The following is a 12,139-nucleotide window of genomic DNA, read 5'->3' on the forward strand; positions in this document are numbered from 1 at the left end:
CACAGAAATAACAGGATTTCATAATTTAGACATGATTTTATACATCAATGTTTTATATTTTTACACTTTTTGCTTCTATCTGTGACATACCTATATATGTCACTCTATTCAAAAACATAATTATTTACTTACACTTATCAAAATTTACTTATGTAATATTTCTCACTTGCAGTTTGGCAGTCTTTGCCTTTTCCACATATATAGTCAAGCATTCTTCCTCATTGCCTTATTCTTACTTATTTTCTTGAGAGGAAAAATAATATAAAAGATGAGAGACTGCTGAGACTTTAATTTTCAAAAGACTGTATCCAAAAAGGAACAAAATTATATAAAATTTTTGAAAAAAGAAAATTAAGAGACAGGATGCTGTTATTCCTGACAAGGAGCTCCCTGCTCACATTCTCTTTCCATATAACCTAGAAAAGAATAGGATTCTCTGAGCAGAAGCAACATAGAATGAAGCAAGTGGTATTGAATGTTAGAGAAAAGTTCTCTGTACTCTTTTCTTTGGCCAAAGCCTAGATAAACTTTTGATATTCAAGCAAAAAAGAGACTTTTTTCTCATTTCCTGTAAAAAGCCCTTGAGAGATGGTAGGAATGCAGTGATTAGAAAGAAAGTATAATGTCTGTAGCCAAAAGATTCAGAGACTATCCCAAAACTTTGCCTGTAGATATCTTTAAAATAGTCATTTTTACTCCAGTAATGAGGAACCAATAAGAACAATGGTCATCTCGGGAGATACTGGCATAGATATTAACAATTGTACAATTATCTATTGAACTTCTATTACGTCCCAAATATTTTTATAGATTGTGAGGCATAGCAGCAGTGATCAAAACACTCAGAATGGTCTGCTTTTGCAGAAATTACATTCTAGTAACAGCTGGGTGGCATTAAGAACCAGATATTCATACCTAACTCCTCAGCATGATGTAAACCTTCCAGAACATGAACTCTCAGGGAAATGAGAATCTGTGTAAGTGGACACAGAGAATGAACTACAATAAAAATGAGACCACATTTGGAGAAGTATGGCAATTAAATTGTTATTGAAAATCAAGAACTATTTTAATTATAATTAACCAAATATCAGAGGAAATCAGTCCTGAATATTCATTGGAAGGACTGATACTGAAGCTGAAACTCCAATACTTTGGCCACTTGATGTGAAGAATGGACTCATTTGAAAACACCCCGATTCTGGGAAAGATTGAAAGTGGGAGGAGACGGGGATGACAGAGGATGAGATGGTTGGATGGCATCACTGACTCTATGGGCCTGAGTTTGAGTAAGCTTCGGAGATGGTGATGGGCAGAGAAGCCCGGCATGCTCCAGTCCATGGGGTCTCAAAGAGTCAGACATGACTGAGGGACTGAACTGCACTGAAATACCTGAGTTGTTGGACTCAGCATTATGTCTATTTCTGATTATATGCACTAACATTTTTTAGCTAAAAAGTGTTTTAGACACTTCTGTTACACATTATTTTATGATGCTGTGATCATTTATTTTGCACATTCAACAAATACAGTGCACAAGGTAGAGAAAGTACAATACATTCTTCCAAAATTTATAAACTTATTTAACTATTTCAAGAAATAAAGGTGAACATTAAAAATTCATTCATATTCAATCAAAATAAAGATACACATCTCAGATATGCAAATGATACCTCTCTAATGGCCTAAAGTGAAGCAGAACTAAAGAGCCTCTTGTTGAGGGTGAAAGAGGAGAGTGAAAAAGCTGACTTAAAACTCAACATTCAAAAAATGAACATCATGGTATCTGGTCCCATCACTCATGCAAAAAGATGGAGAAAAAGTGGAAGCAGTACAGATTTTATTTTCTTTGGCTCCAAAGTCACTGGAGACAGTGACTGCAGCCACAAAATTAAAAGACGCTTGCTCCTTCGAAAAAAAGCTATGACAAACCTAGACAGCATACTAAAAAGCAGAGACTTTGCTTTACCAACAAAAATCCATATAGTCAAATCTGTGGTTTTTCTGGTAGTGATATAGGAATTTGAAAGTTGGACCATAAAGAAGGTTGCATGCTGAAGAATTAATGCTTTCAAATTGTGGTACTGGAGAAGATTCTTGAGAGTCCCTTGGACACCAAGAAAATCAAACCTGTCAATCCTAGAGGAAATCAACCCTAAATATTCATTGGAAGACTGATGCTGAAGCTGAAGCTCCCATACCTTGGCTTCCCGATGAGAAAAGCTGACTCACTAGAAAAGACCCTGATGCTGGGGAAAGATTGAAGGCAAAAGGAGAAGGGGTGGCAGAGGATGATGATAGCATCACTGACACAATGGACATAAATCTGAGCAAACTCTAGGAGATAGTGAAGGACAGGGAATCCTGGTGTGCTGCAGTCCATGGGGGTCACAAAGAGTCAGATATGACTTAGTGACTGAACAAACAACAACAAAGAGACACGGTATTCTTCCGGATCACCCTAACCCAAAAATAATAAGTATGATTATCATTTAAGGCACATTACAGTGTGATAAATATTTTGTCTTTGTGTGTGTGTGTTTTATTTAAATTATTTTATTTAAAATGAAATTATTAAGAGTTATTATGCATAATTTATTACATAGTCCTTGGTTGCTACTTTTCCCTCTTTGAGTTAATGACCTGACTTGTAACAGGGCTCCCTTTCACATTTTTAGATCAATATAATTTTGTAATTTGGAAACATTGTGTTGTTCTGGAATACTTCTAATTTGGTGAGATCAAATTTTATTTTAACCACAGATAGTATGTTAGTTATTCTCTTTATCAAGGGTTGATATAATATAAAAATGACTGCTTTTAACTAAGATATGATTCATGAACCATAAAATTCTCTATTTTAAAGTACAGAGTTAACTAATTTTTAGTACATATGACAGATTGTGGAACAAACATTTTTATTTTATTACCACTTCAAAAAAAGCAACTTTGTATCAATATCAGTCACTCTCCAGTCTGCCCTACTTCCATCCCCAGGCAACCACTAATCTACTTTCTGTCTGAATGGATTTATCCATTCTGGATATGTTTCATAAATTCAATCATTCAATATATAGGCTTTTGCGACTAACTTCTTTCACATAGGATATTATCTAGATCCATTCTTGTTGTGGCATGTATTAGTACTTTTTTTTTTTTTTTGCAGTAAGTACATTTATTCCATTGTACTGAGATTATGATTTACTTATCTATTCATCAGTTGATTAGCATTTGCATTCTTTCTATTTTTGAGCTACCATAAAGCATGCTGCTCTAAACATCTGTGTACAAGTTTTTACATGGGCATGTATTGAATTACTTTAGGCACAGACTTTAGAGTAAAATCTCTGGATTAAAGGACAACACCATGATTAACTTTGTTCTGTGTTGTGTGCTGTGCTAAAGTTGCTTCAGTCATGTCCAACTCTTTGGAGTCTATGGGCTTGTAGCCAAGCAGGATCCTCTGTCCATGGGATTCCCTAGGCCAGAATTCTGGAGTGGGTTGCCATGCTCTCCTCTAGGGTATCTTCCCGACCCAGGAATTGAACCTGAGTCTCTTATGTCTCCTGCATTGGCAGGTGGGTTCTTTCCCACTAGCACTATTTGAAATAAAGAAAGTAAAATTGCACTAAGTCGTGTCCACTCTTGTGATCCCATGAACTGTAGCCTGCCAGGCTCCTCTGTCCATGGGATTCTCCGGCAAGAAAACCAGAGTGTGTTGCCATTTCCTTCTCCTGGGGAACTTCCCAACCCTGGACGTGAACCTGGGTCTCCCGCATTGCAGGCAGGTGCTTTACCAACTGAGCTACATGGGAAGCACCATTTGAGGAACTGTCAAATTCTTTTCCACTGAAGTTGTACCTTTTTACATTTCTATCAGCAATAGGTCACAGTTTCTATTTTTCCACATGCTCATCAGCACCTTGTTTTCCATTTATTTGACTATAGCCATCCTAATGGATATAAAGTGGTATCTAATTATAATTTTGATTTGCATTAATCCCATGGACGGAGGAGCCTGGTAGGCTTCAGTCCATGGGATCGCTAAGAGTCAGACACGACTGAGTGACTTCACTTTCACTTTTCACTTTCATGCATTGGAGGAGGAACTGGCAACCCACTCCAATGTTCTTGCCTGGATAATCCCAGGGACGGGGGAGCCTGGTGGGCTGCCGTCTCTGGGGTCGCACAGAGTCGGACAGGACTGAAGCGACTTAGCAGCAGCAGCAGCAACAGCTAAATGTTTATTGACCATTTGTATATCCCTTTTGTAGAAATATCTATCTAAATCATTTGCCTATTTTTAAGTGGGTTGTTTGTCTTTTCATTTTGAGATATGAGGTGTTTATATATCCGAATACTAAGCCCTTATTGGATACGGATTTGCCTTTTAACTTTCTTAGCAATGTACTATGATGCACAAAAGATTTTTATTTCAATGAAGTCCAATTTATCTATTTTTATGTTGTTGTTTGTGCTTCTTATGTCCTAAGAAACCATCAGCTATGTAAGATTGCAAATATTGACAGGTATATTTTCTCCTGAAATTTTTACAGTTTTAGCAATGATTTTTAGGGTTGTTTTTTTTTTGTTTTGTTTTAATCAACTTTAAGTTAATGTTCATGCTGTAGTCCATGGGGTCACAAAGAGTTGGACATGACTGAACAACTGAACTTATTGAACTCAAGTTAATGTTTGTTTATAGTGTGAGGTAGGGATCCGAATTCACTCATTGCATTTTGATATCCAGATATTCTAGAAACATGTGTTGAAAAGACTATACTATATTCATTGACTGCTTGTGGCACCTTTGTTGAAATAAACTGACCACGGGTTTATCTCTGGAATGTCAGTTCTGTTTCATTTATTTATTTATTTTTTTGGTCTATCCTTATGCTGGTAATTATGCTATCTTTTTTTTAATATAAATTTATTTATTTTAATTGGAGGTTAATTACTTTACAATATTGTATTGGTTTTGCCATACATCAACATGAATCTCCCATGGGTGTACACGTGTTCCCCATCCTGAACCCCCCTCCCACCGCCCTCCCTGTACCATCCCTCTGGGTCATCCCAGTGCTCCAGCCCCAAGCACCCTGTATCCTGCATCGAATCTGGACTGGTGATTCATTTCTTACATGATATTATACATATTTCAATGCCATTCTCCCAAATCATCCCACCCTCTCCCTCTCCCACAGAGTCCAAAAGACTGTTCTCTACATCTGTGTCTCTTTTGCTGTCTCGCATACAGGGTTATCATTACCATCTTTCTAAATTCCATATATATGCGTTAGTATACTGTATTGGTGTTTTTCTTTCTGGCTTACTTCACTCTGTATAATAGGCTCCAGTTTCATCCACCTCATTAGGACTGATTCAAATGTATTCTTTTTAATGGCTGAATAATACTCCATTGTGTATATGTACTCTAGTTTTGTAGTTAAGTTTTGAAGCTAAGAAGTATGAGTCTTTCAACTTTGTTCCTTTGCAAAATTGTTTTTGTGAGCCTAGGTTTCCTTGAATTTTCAGGATCAGATTTTCTGTTTATGGAAAAAAAAATTGTAGTTGGAATTTTGATAAGGATTGCATTAAAACTGTAGATCAATTTTTGGAATATTGCTGTTTAGTTATATTGTAACTTCCAATCCATAATCAAGGTATTTAAAAAATTTGGGGGTTGTATTTATTTTAACAATAAATACACTCACTATTAACAATAAATAACAATAAAAACTAAAACTTTTGTTTCAGTTTTCACTATATGAGTATTGCACTTCTTATGTTAAATTTATTCCTAAGTATTTTATACTTTTTAAAGACAATACAAGTGGAATTTCATAATTTCATTTTCAAATTATTACTAGTATATCACAATGTAACATATTTTTATACTGATCTTGTGTTCTGCAATTTTGCTGAACTTTTTTGTCAGTTCTAATAGATTTTTGTGAATTTGGGGAAGTTCCTGTATGTAAGATCGTGCCATCTGCAAATAGAGATAATTTTGCCTCATTCTTTCTAGTCCATGTACTTTTTCTTTATTTTTCTTGCTTAACTGTCCTTGTTAAAACCTACAATACATTGTTGAAAAGAGAGGGCAGCAGTACTCATCTTTGTCTTCTTTCTGATCTTCAGGGGAAAGCTTTCATTTTTTCACCAGTAAGTACAAGTGTGATTTAGCTTTGAGGGAATTCTATTCTAGTATTTTTTAGTTGTTGTTGTTGTTTTTTTTATGATCATTAAAGTGTTTGGATTTGGATTTTGTCAGAAATTTTATCAGTGTATATTGAGATAATCGTGTTTCTTTCTCTTGAATCTATAGTATTAATATGGTGTATTTTAGTGATTTGTTTTCTTGTACTGAATCATCCTTGCATTCCTTGGATGAATCTTACTTATCCAAGTTGTATAAATTCTTTCGTACGCTGCAGGATATATGTTGCTAATTTGTTTGGATTTGTTGGGAATTTTTGCTTTTATATAAATAAGGGATATTGGTCTGTAGTTTCTGTTCTTGTAATGTCTCTTAAATTTTGGTATTATAGTAATATTCATTTTTGAAATGGATTAGAATGTATTCTATCCTATTCTATTTCTTAGAAGAATATAAAAAGATTAACATGATTCCTCATAAATATTTGATAGAATTCACCGGTAAAGTCATCTGTTCTCTTTAAAAAAAAAAAAAAGTATGCATCAAGATTTACACTTTGTGCTGTAAGTTTCTGAGTTTTGACAAATGTGGAGTATCATGTACCCATCACTAAATTATTACACAGAATAGTTTTATTCTCACAATTTCATTTTCTTCGATTTTTTCAACAGCTTTTCCTCATTCTCCCCAATACTGATATGTTCACTATTTCTATAGCTATGCTTTTTGCTATATTTTATGTAAATAGCATATTGCCTTTTCAGACTGGCTTCTTTCATTTGACAATATACATTTAAATTACATCCAGATTTTGGCATAGTTTTATTGCTCTTTTGCTTTTATCACTAAATGTCTTTAATAATAATAACTTTCTTATCCTAAGGTTATATATATATATATATATATATATATATATACACCTCCCTGGTAGCTCAGCTGGTAAAGAATCTGTCTGCAATGCAAGAGATCTGAGTTTGACCTCTGGTTTGGGAACATCCCCTGGAGCAGGACATGACAGCCCACTCCTGTATTCTTGCCTGGAGAATCCCATGGACAGAGGAGCCTGGCAGGTTACAGTTCCTGAGGTCACAAAGAGTTAGACACGACTGAGTGACTAAGAATGAAACTCTTAAAGAGCCTATAGTTCCAGTAGCCTACGTTTCTGAACTTCATTTGAGCTAGCAGTATTTAGCTTCTGCTAAATGGATGATTCTGAACAAAAATTGATGTAGCTATACATGTGTAGGTTTACCTCTCAGTATCAATTTTTAAGTTTGGTACCTAGGAATACCAAACTTGAGTTTGGTACCTAGGAGTGTGATTGCTTCATTCTATGGTATGATTATGTTTACTTCTGTAGGAATATTTTTATTAAAGTGGATGTATCAGGCTTAATTCCCACTATTACTGAGAGTTCTCATTGTTCCACAATCTCACTGGCAGGGATTTTTAGTTTTTTGTGTGTGCTTTGTTTCTGTTGTTGACATTCTTATTTGAACCAATTCAAATATTTTAGCTATTTTAATATGCCTGAAGTAGTATCTCATTGTGTTTTAATTTGCATTTTCCTAGTCAGAAATGATACTGAATAGCTCTGTATGTCTATTTGCAATTTTATATGTTCATTGCAATTTATAAATCAATATATTTTGAGATTTTAAATTTTACTGCTTTTCTGTTGAATTTTAAGTGTTCTTTTATATTTTAAATATGTTTGCTGTTCTTATCATTCATAAAATTGAGATTAATAATTGTAATCTTCTCACTGGTTTCATTGAAAAAAGACATGCAAAAATTTAGTGGAAATACTGCATAAGTGCCAAAAAAAATCTATTTGGCTGGGGACAGCTTTGTTTATATTTTACCTGTCCAAAACCTACCACAAAAATATCAATAAAAACAGGTCAAATTAATTAAAAAGCATGTCTGAAATATGTGGGATTAATTTTTTTGGTCACAATTTCCTTTATAGCTCAGTTGGTAAAGAATCTGCCTGCAATGCAGGAGACCCTGGTTAGATTCCTGGGTCAGAAGGATCCCCTGGAAAAGGGATAGGCTACCCACTCCAGTATTCTTGGGCTTCCCTTGTGGCTCAGCTGGTAAAGAATCCACCCACAATGTGGAAGACCTGGGTTCAATCCCTGGGTTGGGAAGATCCTTTGGAGAAGGGGGAGGTTACCCACTCCAGTATTCTGGCCTGAAGAATTCCATGGACTGTATAGTTCATGGGGTCTCAAAGAGTTGGATACGACTGAGCAACTTTCACTTTCAACTTTTATATTCACATCAGTTGCTTTGAGCTTAAACACAGTAAAATTTAAAACAAAATATATGAGCATACATACACATAAACATGCTCTCTCAAATTGCATGTGTGTGCTCAATCATTCAGTCATATCCGACTCTTTGCTTCCATGGACTATAGCCCACAAGACTTCTCTGTCCATGGAATTTTCCAGGCAATACTAGAGTGGGTTGCCATTCCCTTCTCCAGGGGATCTTCCCAATCCAGGGATTGAACCTGCGTCTCCTGTGTCTCTTGCATTGGCAAATGAATTCTTTACCACTGAGACACCAGGGAAACCCTAGTGGTAGTAGTGAAAGTCATTCAGTTGTGTCCAATTCTTTGAGACCCCACAGACTGTAGCCCACTAGGCTCCTCTGTCCATGGGATTCTCCAGTCAAGAATACTGGAATGGGTTGCCATGCCCTTCTCCAGGGGGACTTCCCAACCCAGGGATCGAACCTGGGTCTCCTGCATTGAAGGCAGATTATTTACCATCTGAGGTACAGGGAAGTCCTAGTTTTCTACAAAACATTTGTTTTCATTCTTCTATTATACCAGTTATTTATCATTCTATAATACAAATACTCTATTAATAAAATATTTACGTAAGAAATTTTCACATATTGAAGTATGAGTAAGTCATTCTGGCTTATATTTGATTTGGCTTGAATTTTATGCTAATTAGAATAGCCTGTCTTATGGCCTGGAAACAGGCACTCTATGTCTTCTTTAACCATTAAAAAAGAAGAAGAAGAATGTATTACCAGGTGTTTTGAAATGAAGAGGAGACGGAAATGCCAACCCACTCCAGTATTCCTGCCTGGAAAAACCCATGGACAGAGAAGCCTGGTAGACTACAGTCCATGGGGTCACAAAGAGTCAGACACAACAGAGCGACTTCACTTTCACTTTTTCCTTTAAATTTAGGTAAGGAAATGGCAACTCATTCCAGCATTCTTGCCTGGAGAATCCCATGGACAGAAGAGCTTGGTGGGCTGCTGTCTTTGGGGTCACAAAGAGCCGGACACAACTGAGTGTCTGAGCACCGAGCACTTGGAATGAAGATAGGGATAAATGCTTCCCTTTCCTTCCTATGATGTCAGTGGTAGTACTCCTTCAAAGATGAGGTTCCTTTCCCAGACACCAATGTCATGCTTACTCACTGTGTATGTGCTAATATGTTTCTTTTTTAACCTTGAAGAAATGTACTCCTGTCATGTTTGATATTTGTCCTTTGTTCTGATAAGTTGTAAAACTGTGGTTCAGGCATCCAAAATGTAGCCAGGTAGACATTTTGGCTGTGGTTTCAGACACATATTTGTATCACTGAGAACTTGAATTTTCTAAACTATATCAAACTCAAGGATATCAGCAACCATTTTCAAAACAATATCTCCCAGCAGCTGCCAGCTATTAACTTATGATCCCAAGGTCTACCATTGTAACTATGCAAAAATTTTGGACCCTAACCAATTCTTGCTTAATAAGCATCCTTACTCTTTGCTGACCTGGGTTTAATCTCTGGGTCAGGAAGTTTCCCTGGAGAAGGGAATAGGTGCCCACTCCAGTATTCATGACTGGAGAATTCCATGGACATTGGAATCTAGTGGGCTAAGTCCATAGGGTCACAAAGAGTCAGACATGACTGAGGAGCAAACACTTTCACGTTTACTTTACTCCTTGCCAGCTCTAGTACTAATTCTTGACCAAAAAATTGTGCAACTTTGTGGCTGTTGCCTCCCCCATTTTGCAACTGGACAGAACACAATTCAATTACTTCTTGATTCTATGTCTCCTGTGCTATAATTCGCTTTGGCTTGAATACAACTCTTTCCTATTTCTATTATAGATTGTTTATTGATTAGTTGCATTAACAATATACAATAGTTTCCCTTATATAGGTATGAGTTCTAGCAAATAGTATGTTCTAGTATATGTTCTTATACTCTAATTCATATTGTGGTGAAAAAAATAATCAAAAAATACCCCGAATTCCTAAACTTTCAGAAACATTTCTAAACACTACTTTCTAATAAAAATGTTACTAGTAAACCTTAATTATCCCTTACTCCAAGCTGTTTTTCAAATCCTTAGTCTTAAGCATATTTTAAACTGATGAGTTTAAAAATAATTTGAATTAGTTTGGTGAGGGTGAAGTGAAGTGAAGTGAAAGTTGCTCAGTCGTGTCTGACTCTTTGCAACCCCATGGACTGTAGTCCATGGAATTTTAATTAAACAACTTTATCTGTGTGAAATGCTTCATGAAAACATGTTAAAATACACATATTTAGGCTGAAGAGATAGTGGGAGGTAATATAACATAGTATCTTCATTTTAGATATTTATGGAATATGGAATCTGTTACTGAAATAATTTAAAAGACTTAGTCCATCTCCAAAATTAAAGAATTAATTGCAGAAATAGTAATAAATCTATAATCTCCTCTTACTCATTCTGTCTTCAGAAAGATGACTTCACAAGGCAGATACTCTTATTAGACTGTACTTTCAGGCTAATAAGAAAGAAGCTGTACTTTCCAACAAGCAATTATGTTGCTTTGCTTGATATAGATGTTATTCTAAAATATATATGTAAAGAAAAAAAATTTTTTCAGTTAAAGCAAAAGCCAAATACCTTTGATTTCATTTGGAGGATGAAATCTAATAAAAAAAAATTGTAGGAACATAGGACCAACTGCTGAGTGGTGTACAGGTTTATTAGTACAGATTCTAGAATCAGAAATATTTCCCGAAAACTATTGAGCTGCCAATAGCCCTGAGACTTCACTCATAAATTAATCTCATTGAGCCTCTGTGTTCTCATCTGTAACATGTGGTTAATAACAGTAAAATTACATAAGGTTTCATGACTGTACAATGAGAAAAATGTGTATATATGGTTTCCCTGGTGATTCAGTTGGTAAAGAATCCACCTGAAATGTGGGAGACCAGGGTTCTATCCCTTTGTTGGAGGGACATGACAACCCACTCCAGTATTCTTGCCTGGAGAATCCCCTTAGACAGAGGAGCCTGGTCGGCTATGGTTCACGGGGTCACAAAGAGTTGGGCATGACTGAGCAACTAAGCACAGCTTATGATTTTATACAGAATCTAGAGCATAGTTGATTATTTAGGTAAATGTTGCTTCTTAATGTGATTTAAGTTAGATGATCTTCTTACACATCTTACATAGAGAAGGGAATTCAATAACTTATTTCTGATGTGTGCATATGTGTGTGCACCTGCATATGAACAGAAGCAGAGGCCAAGAATAATTTTCAGTGCTGATTGACTCAGCATAGTAAGAAGTTGACTGAAACATTGACATATACAGAGGAAACATGTTTTGAGCAGATTGTTAAAAAATAGAAGAAACATATAAGTTTTAGGTGAAAAAAAAATTCTAGAATAATTGGAAACATGTATGTTGGAGTATTTCCACAGACAGAAAAACCACATAATTTTAATAAATGTGGTATATAAAAAAGGAAGGCTGAATTAAACTCTAAGCAGATAAGTCTTTACTTTTCCATTAAATACAGTATGTTTGGGGGATCTGTTTTGTGCCAGTTATGAGGAAGAAAGCTGCTGAATACATACCAGTAATCAGAGCAGAGATCTCTCCTCAAAGTCTTTTTAATTTACAAAAGTTGAGGACATTAAACAAGTACTGTGAAATAAATACCATGAGGG

The sequence above is a fragment of the Bubalus bubalis genome, chromosome 7 (assembly GCF_019923935.1).
Source record: "Bubalus bubalis isolate 160015118507 breed Murrah chromosome 7, NDDB_SH_1, whole genome shotgun sequence".
Classification (NCBI taxonomy): Eukaryota; Metazoa; Chordata; class Mammalia; order Artiodactyla; family Bovidae; genus Bubalus; species Bubalus bubalis.